Raw genomic sequence first — 9,045 nt, 5'->3', positions numbered from 1 at the left:
CGAGACTGTATGGAACATTTCCATCACCACAGAAAGTTCCATCAGACAGCCCTAACACGGAATGAGGGTGGAAGAGAGTTGGTTTCCCAAAGGAAAATCAAGATGCTGGGACCTGGAGAAGGGTGGCTGGATGTTGGGGAAGCAAAGCTGATGCCCACCGTGGGTCATTCTTAATTTGGGAGTTGCAGGCTTTGAGACTGAAGAAAACCATGGACCTTCTCCCCAGGGGGGCAAAACTGCAAACAATTCCATAAACACAGAATTCTGCTTAGAGTTTCAGAAAGATCTAGGCTCCTTGAAGCCAAACAATGAGGAACGACAGGGGTTCAGAATGTCAGGTGTTCAGGGAATTTTCGCAAGACAGTGGGGGACAAAGGAAATAACGTCTAAAGGCTCTCCTGCTTGAGTGCCGTCTCCAGAGCCCTCTTTATTCTCCACCCCAATGCCCTTAGTCTGGGAACAAGAAGGATTTGTCTCTACTCCTAATTATCGGGTAAGACACAAACGATGCAAATATTATGCTAAATGAGGCCCCTTAAAATAGCAGAGAGCAAACCAGCGCAGAAGATGCCTTGTCATTGGCAATTTGCAAAGGAGTTTGATGCCTTTCTTCATCCTCTCCCCCCTCCCCACCCCTCTTGTTGATGTTAATCTGAATTCCCGAAGGAGTCACCTTGCCCCCCAGAAAGGTGTCCCTTGAGGGGAGGTGGGGAGGAAAACGGGGGATGGAAATGCAGCTTGATTGCCTACATCTGATTAGTAATTACATGCCAAGAGCTGCTCTGGAGAGAAACAGTGTCACCCTGTGATGATGGTGGGGTAGGAAGGTGACAAAAAGGGGAGGGAGGTAGCAATAGGCGTGCAGTTGGGGGGCTGCTGCAGGCTGGGCTCGGGGAAGGGCAGGCAGATTATTCCATCCTTTGCCAGCGTTCCGACTGGACTGTGCCCCAGCACAGGTGACCTTGAGCGTCGTGTGGCCTAAACCATGTACCTCAGCTGCCTTATCTGTAAAATGGGAGTTAAGTTGCTACCTGCTTCCGAGAGCTTTTGTGCAGACTGAACACAGCCTTATTACAGGGCAGGCATCCAAATAAGCTTCCATTCAGCCTCCAGTTGACAGGATATTGTGCTTGGGACTCTGCAAGACCTCAGGAAGGCCACCGTGGTCTCTGCCAGCAGAGCTGTAGACCCATCATCCTTTAAAAATGGAACATGACAGTCTATAACCAACTTACAACTGCTTGTGTCACCAGAAAGGATGGTGACTTGGGCAATCCTCGACAAAAGTAATCAAAATTAGCTTATTTGGTTTTAGCTGTGCTTATGAACTTCCTCACCATAGGTGAAGAATGAGAAAAAAGATTCAACTTACCTACCATTCTCAGTTATTCAAAATGCAGACAAGCATCTGGAAGGAAGGACTCCCATCGAGAACCCCCTCCAAGGGGGGCTGAATGGCACAATACCCAGTGAACGTCCCTCCCCATTACTCAAAAAGCAGAACATGTGACTCAGCCTAAAAATTTCTGGGCAACCTTGGGCAACTGACTTAACCTCTCTGGTCTTCCGTTTTTTCATGAGTAAAATGGAGATAATAAAACCAGGCTTCTGCACTGCTTTTTCTTCCCTCTGCATTTCCTTTTCTTCTCCAAATAACTTAGATCAGAACCCCTCTCCTCTCCCTTTCCAGAAAGCATACCCACCTCCCACCAGAGCATACAGGCCCCTTCCATGCCCCAAGATCTACCTGGCCTCACAGCACCCTGTTTTCTGCTGCAGGAAGAAAGAGGTCTAGTTTGGAGTTGGGTGTTCAGTAGACGGGAGTAGTGGTTAGATTTTGCGTTATTATTGATTTATATTGATTACCTCACTCCCTATGATGACCCTTCCCCTTCTGGGAAGAATGAGGCTAAAGCAGTGGTCCTCAGTGTGACTGCCCATTGCACTCATCAGGGGAGATTTTAAAATATTGATGGCCAGGTTCAACTCTCCCCGCCCCCACCAGAGATTATGATTTAATTGGCTTTGGGTGTGGCCTAGGCATTCGGATTTTTTTAAAGCCCAGGTGATCCTAACTTGCAGTGATGTTTGAGGACCACCAGACTAGAGGAACTAGGGTTAGAGAATCATCTACAGTGATAAAGTCTTAAATCCATATTTTTAAACTTTATCATAAGAAAAATAATCATATATTTAACCAGGATTAAGATAAAAACTTAAATCTTTTTGCTGCCCCCCAAATCATAAGCCAAACAATCAACTTCTTAAAAAGAAACTGTAATAAGTATGGAAGACCAAGGGGGAAATTATGCATTCCCCCAATTACCCCCAGACTAGTTTTAAAACTCTGTCATATATAAAGAGCTATTGCAAGTCAATAAGAACTATAAAAGAAAATTAAAATTTCAATAAAGTAAAATGAACAAAAGACATGAAAAACAACTCTCAGTAGAATAAATACATTTGTCTAATAAGCATATGAAATTTTTTAAAAATTCAGTCTTTTCAGTAATCAAAGAAATGTAAGTGGAAACAAGATACTGCCTTTTAAACCCACTAAATTAGAAAAGAGAAAAAGAAAAACCACTATGCTGGCCAGGGTGAAGAAAACACTCTCAAAGCCTGCTGGTGGGATTATAAATTAGTTCAACCTTTCTAGAAAGGAACTTGGCAGGACCACCCCAATTATGTTAAAAAATACATATGTACATTTTGGCATATAAAAAATACTGGAAAGATAGAAAACAAATGTTAATAGCAATTTTCTTTCTGTAATAAGATTAGGGTGATTTTTATTTTCTTCTTTATACTTTTCTCTATTTTCCAAATTTTCACAGTGAACATGAATTGCTTTCATAATGAGGATAAAAGGAAAACAATGAAGAGAAGCACATTTTTTAAAAACCTTATGTTCTTTTGAAACATATTTTTTACTGTTTCATTCCAGGATGCTCGGTTTTGCAACGCTAAGCTGTTTCTGGAGAGTTTTGTACTTCATCCTGAGAGAGTAGTTGAATAAAAGGAACTGGTTATTTTAGTCTGTCTAGCAAAAAAGAAAGCACACCTGCTCTGCCCTCGGCAGATCTGCGTAGCTATTTTGACTTTGCCCCTTCTTGGCTGTGTGACCTTGGGTGAGTTATTCAAACTCTCTGAGGTTGGATTCCATGTCTTTAAAGGAAGACTATAATCATTCCTACCTCATAGGATTGAATGAGGCAGCTTATGCCAAGTGCCTTGGACAATACCAGGTGCATAGTAGGTGCTCAATAAATGGAAATTAGCACAAACCAGATGGTGCAGAAAAAGCATGAAGTCCTCATCAATGGGAAGCAATCATCTGGAAGAAAAAGCCGTCCCACTTGGAGAAAATCAGCCTGACAAATACACCTCATGGCATCATTCCCATCTTACAGAGAGGACTCTGCAGGGTCTCAGAAAGGCAGAACGCTTTGCTCAAGACCCTCCCAGGACCTCAGGATTGGGCACTGCACAAGCAGCAAAGGGCAGCTTCCTTTACTCTTGGTATAATGTCCCCCCTGCTGTTTCTCTAGCCCGGAATAACATGTGGTCCATCTTCCCACATCTCCCCAGACCAACGGCAACATCTCCCACCTTCCACCACATCATCCTCTAGTATCCACGGCAGCACATTAATAACGGGAAACTTTTAAAGCTGCCTAAACGTCTGTGAGCTCCCTGAGGACAAGAACCATGTCCATTGTGCAATCCCCATTTTGTGTCTCTTTTGTTTGAGTCAGAGTTGAGCTAGAATTAGATATGAAAGAGGAGGATTCAAATGGCCCCTGGCCCGGGGCTTACTGGGCATTCCACAAAGGTGATGTACTTTCTCCTCCAGCTGCTATCAAGCAGAACTGAGAGTCAGCTACTGGATAAGCACCAGGAGCGCATGGTGTAGGGTCTTGTAGCTCACAGGGAGGACTGTCGACGAAAATAGCCCATAACCAATCTATAAATGAATATTTGGGTGAGTTTATTCTGAGCCAAAATGTGAGGACCATAGCCCGGGGCCTTTCTTCCCAAAGGAAGAAAGGGCACCAAAGAAGTGGGGTGTACACAGTGGTTATACACCCCCAAAGAGGATGTTTCACATATGGCTGAAATGTCCCTTTTACAACAGTCACGAGACTGCTCTGTCAGCACAGCGATTGATGGACACAGCAGGTAGGTCTGCTGTCTCGGTGGACACAGCAGGGTGGCAGGTCTGTTGTCTCGAGCTGGGTGGTCAAGGTGAGCTGGGTGGTCACAGGTGAACTGGGTGGTCACAGGTGAGCTGGATGGTCACAGGTGAGCACAGCAATCAGTTTCTAGCCTAGGAAGAGATGCTTATCCTTAAGGAAACGCCAATGTGGGGGGAAGTTGCACCTTTATCTTAAGGGCATTTGTTCTTGCCATAGGAAATGTTTGAAGCAGATATACGACGCATGCTCAATGGTCATGTCAGGCCCTTTTGGAAAAATAAAGTCAGGCCGAATTAGGTTTACACCAAACAGCTTCCTCATATACTCCAGTATATCCTATTGCTTGCCATTTCAATTTGTCAGGACTTTGGCTTTTAATTGGAAGCCAGGCATTTTTGCTTTTTCGCTTACTGTTGTATTCTGAACACCTACAACACTGCCTGGCACATAGTAGGCATTCAATAAACAGTTGTAAAAAGAAAGAAACAAATACTATGCAACCAACAAAAATTCTTGCCCTAGAAATATATCTATGATATATCGCTTAGTTGGGTTTTTTAAAGGCAGACTACAAAAGAGTATAACAGTGATCGAAAACTATTCACAGTGGTTGGTTTGCGGTAGTGAATTTGGGCTCCATTTTTTTCTGTTTGTCTAATTGAATATTTCCAAAAAAGAGCTTGTGCTATTTGTGTAAGAAAGGAGAAAAATAAATGAATAAATTGGATGAAGGAGTGGGAAGGAAGAAAGGAGGGAGCTAGGAAGAGAAGAGGGTAATGGAGGCTGAGGAAATCCAGTCCATGTGCCCCCACCTCCATCTTCCATCTTCCTCTCCCTCTCTCTGTCTCCCTCTCTCTCTTTCACACACACGCACACACACACACACCTGGAAGCCTGCCCTGCCCTTAGCTGCGTTCCAGGCTCTCTCTGCTCTTGGCAGCTCCCTCGAATCCTCCCAGAGGCTGATGCCCGGCAGCCCCCTGCTGCCCCTGCCACAATGGAGGCCACGTTCAGATCCACAAAGGCAATTAGCAAGAGCCTGTCACCTGGCTCTTGCTAATTGCCCACACTCCTGAAGAGAAATAAACAACTGAAGAAAATAAAAACAACTCAGACATTCCCCCCACATACATGCAGAGTAGGCCTCCCCTAGGAGGAGGAACACCCAGAATTGCCAGAGATGGGAGTCACATGACCAAAAGGCCACTGCCCCAGGAGGAATGAGCCCAGCTGCCCAGAACGGCCCTTTGACTGGCTCTCTGGGGACAGACCATTAACCCCCAATGTGAAATCAGGTCTCTTGAAAGAACTAGGGTCAAATCTCATCTCTACTATTCACTAGCTGGGTGGCCTTGAGCAAGTCACACTGCCTCTCTGAGCCTTGACTATAAAATGGGAGCCGAGATAGAACTAACCTCAAGGAGTTATTGTCAGGGCGAAGTGAGAAAGTGCCCAGTAAGTGCTACTGACTGTTGTTATTTATAAGCATATTTTCCCCTCTGCCTCTGCACCCTTCCCCCACCCCCTTCTGTATCTTGCTAACTCCTATTCATCCTCCGAGATTCAGTTCAGTCGTTACCTCTCCCACTTTGCCTCCCTGACCTCTTCAGGCTGACCTGGGTGCCTTTGCCATGTGCTCTCAGTTTATATACTATCAACCTGTAGACGTCAGGGCTCACTGGTCGTAAGCAACAGAGAAGCCTCCGGCTGTCTTCACCAGCAAGGGAGTTTATTGGGAGGACATCAGAGCTCAAAAAATCGACATGAGCTTGGAGAAAGGAGCTTGGGAATGACCTAAGAATGCTCCAGGGAGCCAAAAAGTTGAATCTGGGCATGACACCACTGCTGGGATGAAAACAGAACCTTGACACTTTCAGAAGCCTCATCCCTCTGCTCAGAACCAAAGTCCAGGGAGGGGATGATGGACTGGTCTTGCTAAGGGCACAGGCCCACCCCTTGGCCAGGGTAGAGCAGAGCCTCCAATTATGGCCCCACCACACTGTCTCCAGTGGGGAGAGGTTATCCCAAAGAGGAAGTGATCTGTGAAATAAAAGTGGGTGTTGGTCAATGCATAAACAACAGAAATCTATCTCAAACACAGGCAGGGATTTTTGTCTCATTCATTCCTGTCTGAGCCTCCAGGACTCTACTCAGTGACTTGCAAAGTTTGTTGAATGAATGAATGAATGACGGGGAAACCATAGCCTTCAAAACAAGTAGTGTTAAAGGCCCAACTGAGGCACAAGGAATGACCGTGGGAGGCAGTGGGGGGTAGTGGTTAGCAACACAGACTTAGGAGTCAGACAGAGCTGAGTTCTCATGTCCTAACTTCGCCTCATTTGACTTCTCTCCAGCTTTGAGCAAAGCGTTTTCTGGGCTTCAGTTTCCTTACCTGTAAGGATATCTTCATAAGGCTGTTGTGAGGACCCAAGAAGATTTATGTACAGAATTTACACAATGGCTGGGACATAATAAGTGCTCAATAAACCATACTGTTCCTAATCCTTTGTTTTTATCATTGTTATTACCGTGAGAGGTGGCAGAGGGTATATCTGCTGACTGAAAATGAGACCCTTATGGAGGAGGAGTCATTGCGACACGTGTGGGCCCTGTGGGGACCCCTCGATGGACAAGGTGGGGACCCTTCATAGGGAAGCTCAGAGCTGAGTGAGGGAGATCAATGAATTCTCACCCGAGATAAAGTGTGAAACATATTTTTTAAAAAAGCACAAAAATGAAACTGACATATGATGAACAACTTACGCAGCCAGTAGAATCAGACGGAGGAAGAAGCAGAACAAAATGCAGTCAAAGAATGACTTATTCAACTCGCTAAATGCTGGGCGTGATGACGAAAAGCCAGGCACTGGGGAACAGAAGAGACTCTGCTCGAGAAGTCTTCCCAAGTCTGAACTGAGCTGAGGTTTAGGGTAAGTTTGGAGAGGTCAAGAAGAAGGAGGGTACTCCAGGCAGCAGATACGACACAGGCAAAGCCATGGAAGCTGGAACGTCCCGCCTTAGGTGACTCTCTCAGTCAGCTCGGGCTGCTATAACAAACACCACAGCCTGGGCGGCTCCAACAACAGACATTTACTTTGCATAGGTCTGAAGGCTGGAAGTCCAAGAGCGAGGTGCTGGCAGATTCAGTTCCCAGGGAGGACTCTGCCTGGCTTCCAGATGGCTGCCTTCTCACTGAGTCCTCACAAGGAGGGGAGAGAATGCGTCCTGTCTCCTCCTCTTCTTACAAGGACGCTAATCCCATCATGGGGGCCCCACCCTCACGACCTCATCGAAACCCAGTTACCTCGCAAGGGCCCCTCCTCCAAATACCATCACATTCGGGGTATGGCTTCAACACATGAATTTGGGCGGGAAAGGAGCACAAACATTCAGTCCCTAACAGAGACCTAGGTGGTGGGCAGAGGGGGCAAAAGGGAGACAGACGATGGTTTTGCAGGTAGCTTACATTTTCGGCAGATCTTCCCTCTGGATCTTTATGGCTTTAATTCCAGCTTAAAGTCTAGATTAATTCTTTAGTCTTGCATAAGGAGTAGCTGCTGAGGTTTCCTTTGACACTTCAGCATCCTGGGCTCTGCCGCAGACATGCTAAAGCGGGATCTCCCAGGACAGAACCAGGAAATCCCGGATTTTTCATTTTCTCAAGTGATTGTTTTCTACTGAGGTAAAAGTCACATAACATAAAATTAAGCATTTTCAAGTACACAACTCAGTGGCACTTAGTACATTCACAATGTTATGCAATCACTGCCTCTATCTAGTTTCAAAGCTTATTGATCATCCCAAAAGGAAACTCCTTACCCATTAAAGAAGCCCAGATCCCATTCCTGCTCTTTCTAGCCACCGGCAACCCCTAATCTGCTTTCTGACTACAGATTTGCTTACCCTCAATGTTTCACATCAATGGGATCATACAATATGTGTCCTTTTGTGTCTGGCTTCTTTCACTGAGCATAGTGTTTTCAAGGTTCATCCATGTTGCAGCGTCTATCAGAGCTTTATCTCCTTTTATGACTGAATAATATTGCATTGTGTGAGCAGACTATATTTTGCTTGCCCATCTTTTGTCAATTGTGAATAGTGCTGTCCCCAAGCCATTTCAACTTCACCTGATTTGAGAGTTGCCCTTCGGAAACCATACGGAAGTTACAATCACTTAAAAAACCAGAGGTTTCAGACTTCAGTCACCTCATTCAGAATCACCTTGAGAGCGTGCCAAAGATATGATGCCAGAGCCCCACCTCCAAATATGCTGATTCAGTAGACCCAGGGGGCACTTAGAAACCATTTTTAATAAGGCCCCTGACTCTCAGCCCAAGAATCCTGATGCAAATGATCTACGCACCATACTGTAAGAAACGGTGATTTAAAAGAAGGTGGTCAGCCACGATCATGCTTGAATTATGGGTAACAAAAATTTTTTCTATTTTGTAACACTTGCCAATATTTGTCAAATGTTCACTAGTGAGCATGCTTGACTTTTCTATTCACAATTATTATTTTAAGTCTTAATGAAGAAAGAAGAAAGGAAAATCCCGGAATGCCTGCCTGATTCCTAGCCTCTCCAGCCCCCACTCCCCCCAGCTGAGACTTTATGAGCGGCCTCCTGCGCTGCCCGAAGCTCAGGCTGTTTCTGAAACACACACACACATTAAGAAATCCAGCGGGTGATTTCTGTGCACGGGACACTTTCGCCCACGGCGTGTCATACGATTTGCTTACTTCCTGTGCGCTTTTTGGAGCATCTGAGGAAATCTAAACTGGGGCCTGGATCTCTGTTCTCCTACAGATAACGATACTCTCCCACCACCTAAGGGAATAGACGGAG

Source organism: Equus asinus, chromosome 8 (genome assembly GCF_041296235.1).
Source record: "Equus asinus isolate D_3611 breed Donkey chromosome 8, EquAss-T2T_v2, whole genome shotgun sequence".
Taxonomy (NCBI): domain Eukaryota; kingdom Metazoa; phylum Chordata; class Mammalia; order Perissodactyla; family Equidae; genus Equus; species Equus asinus.
Note: the sequence above shows the minus strand (reverse complement) of the source record.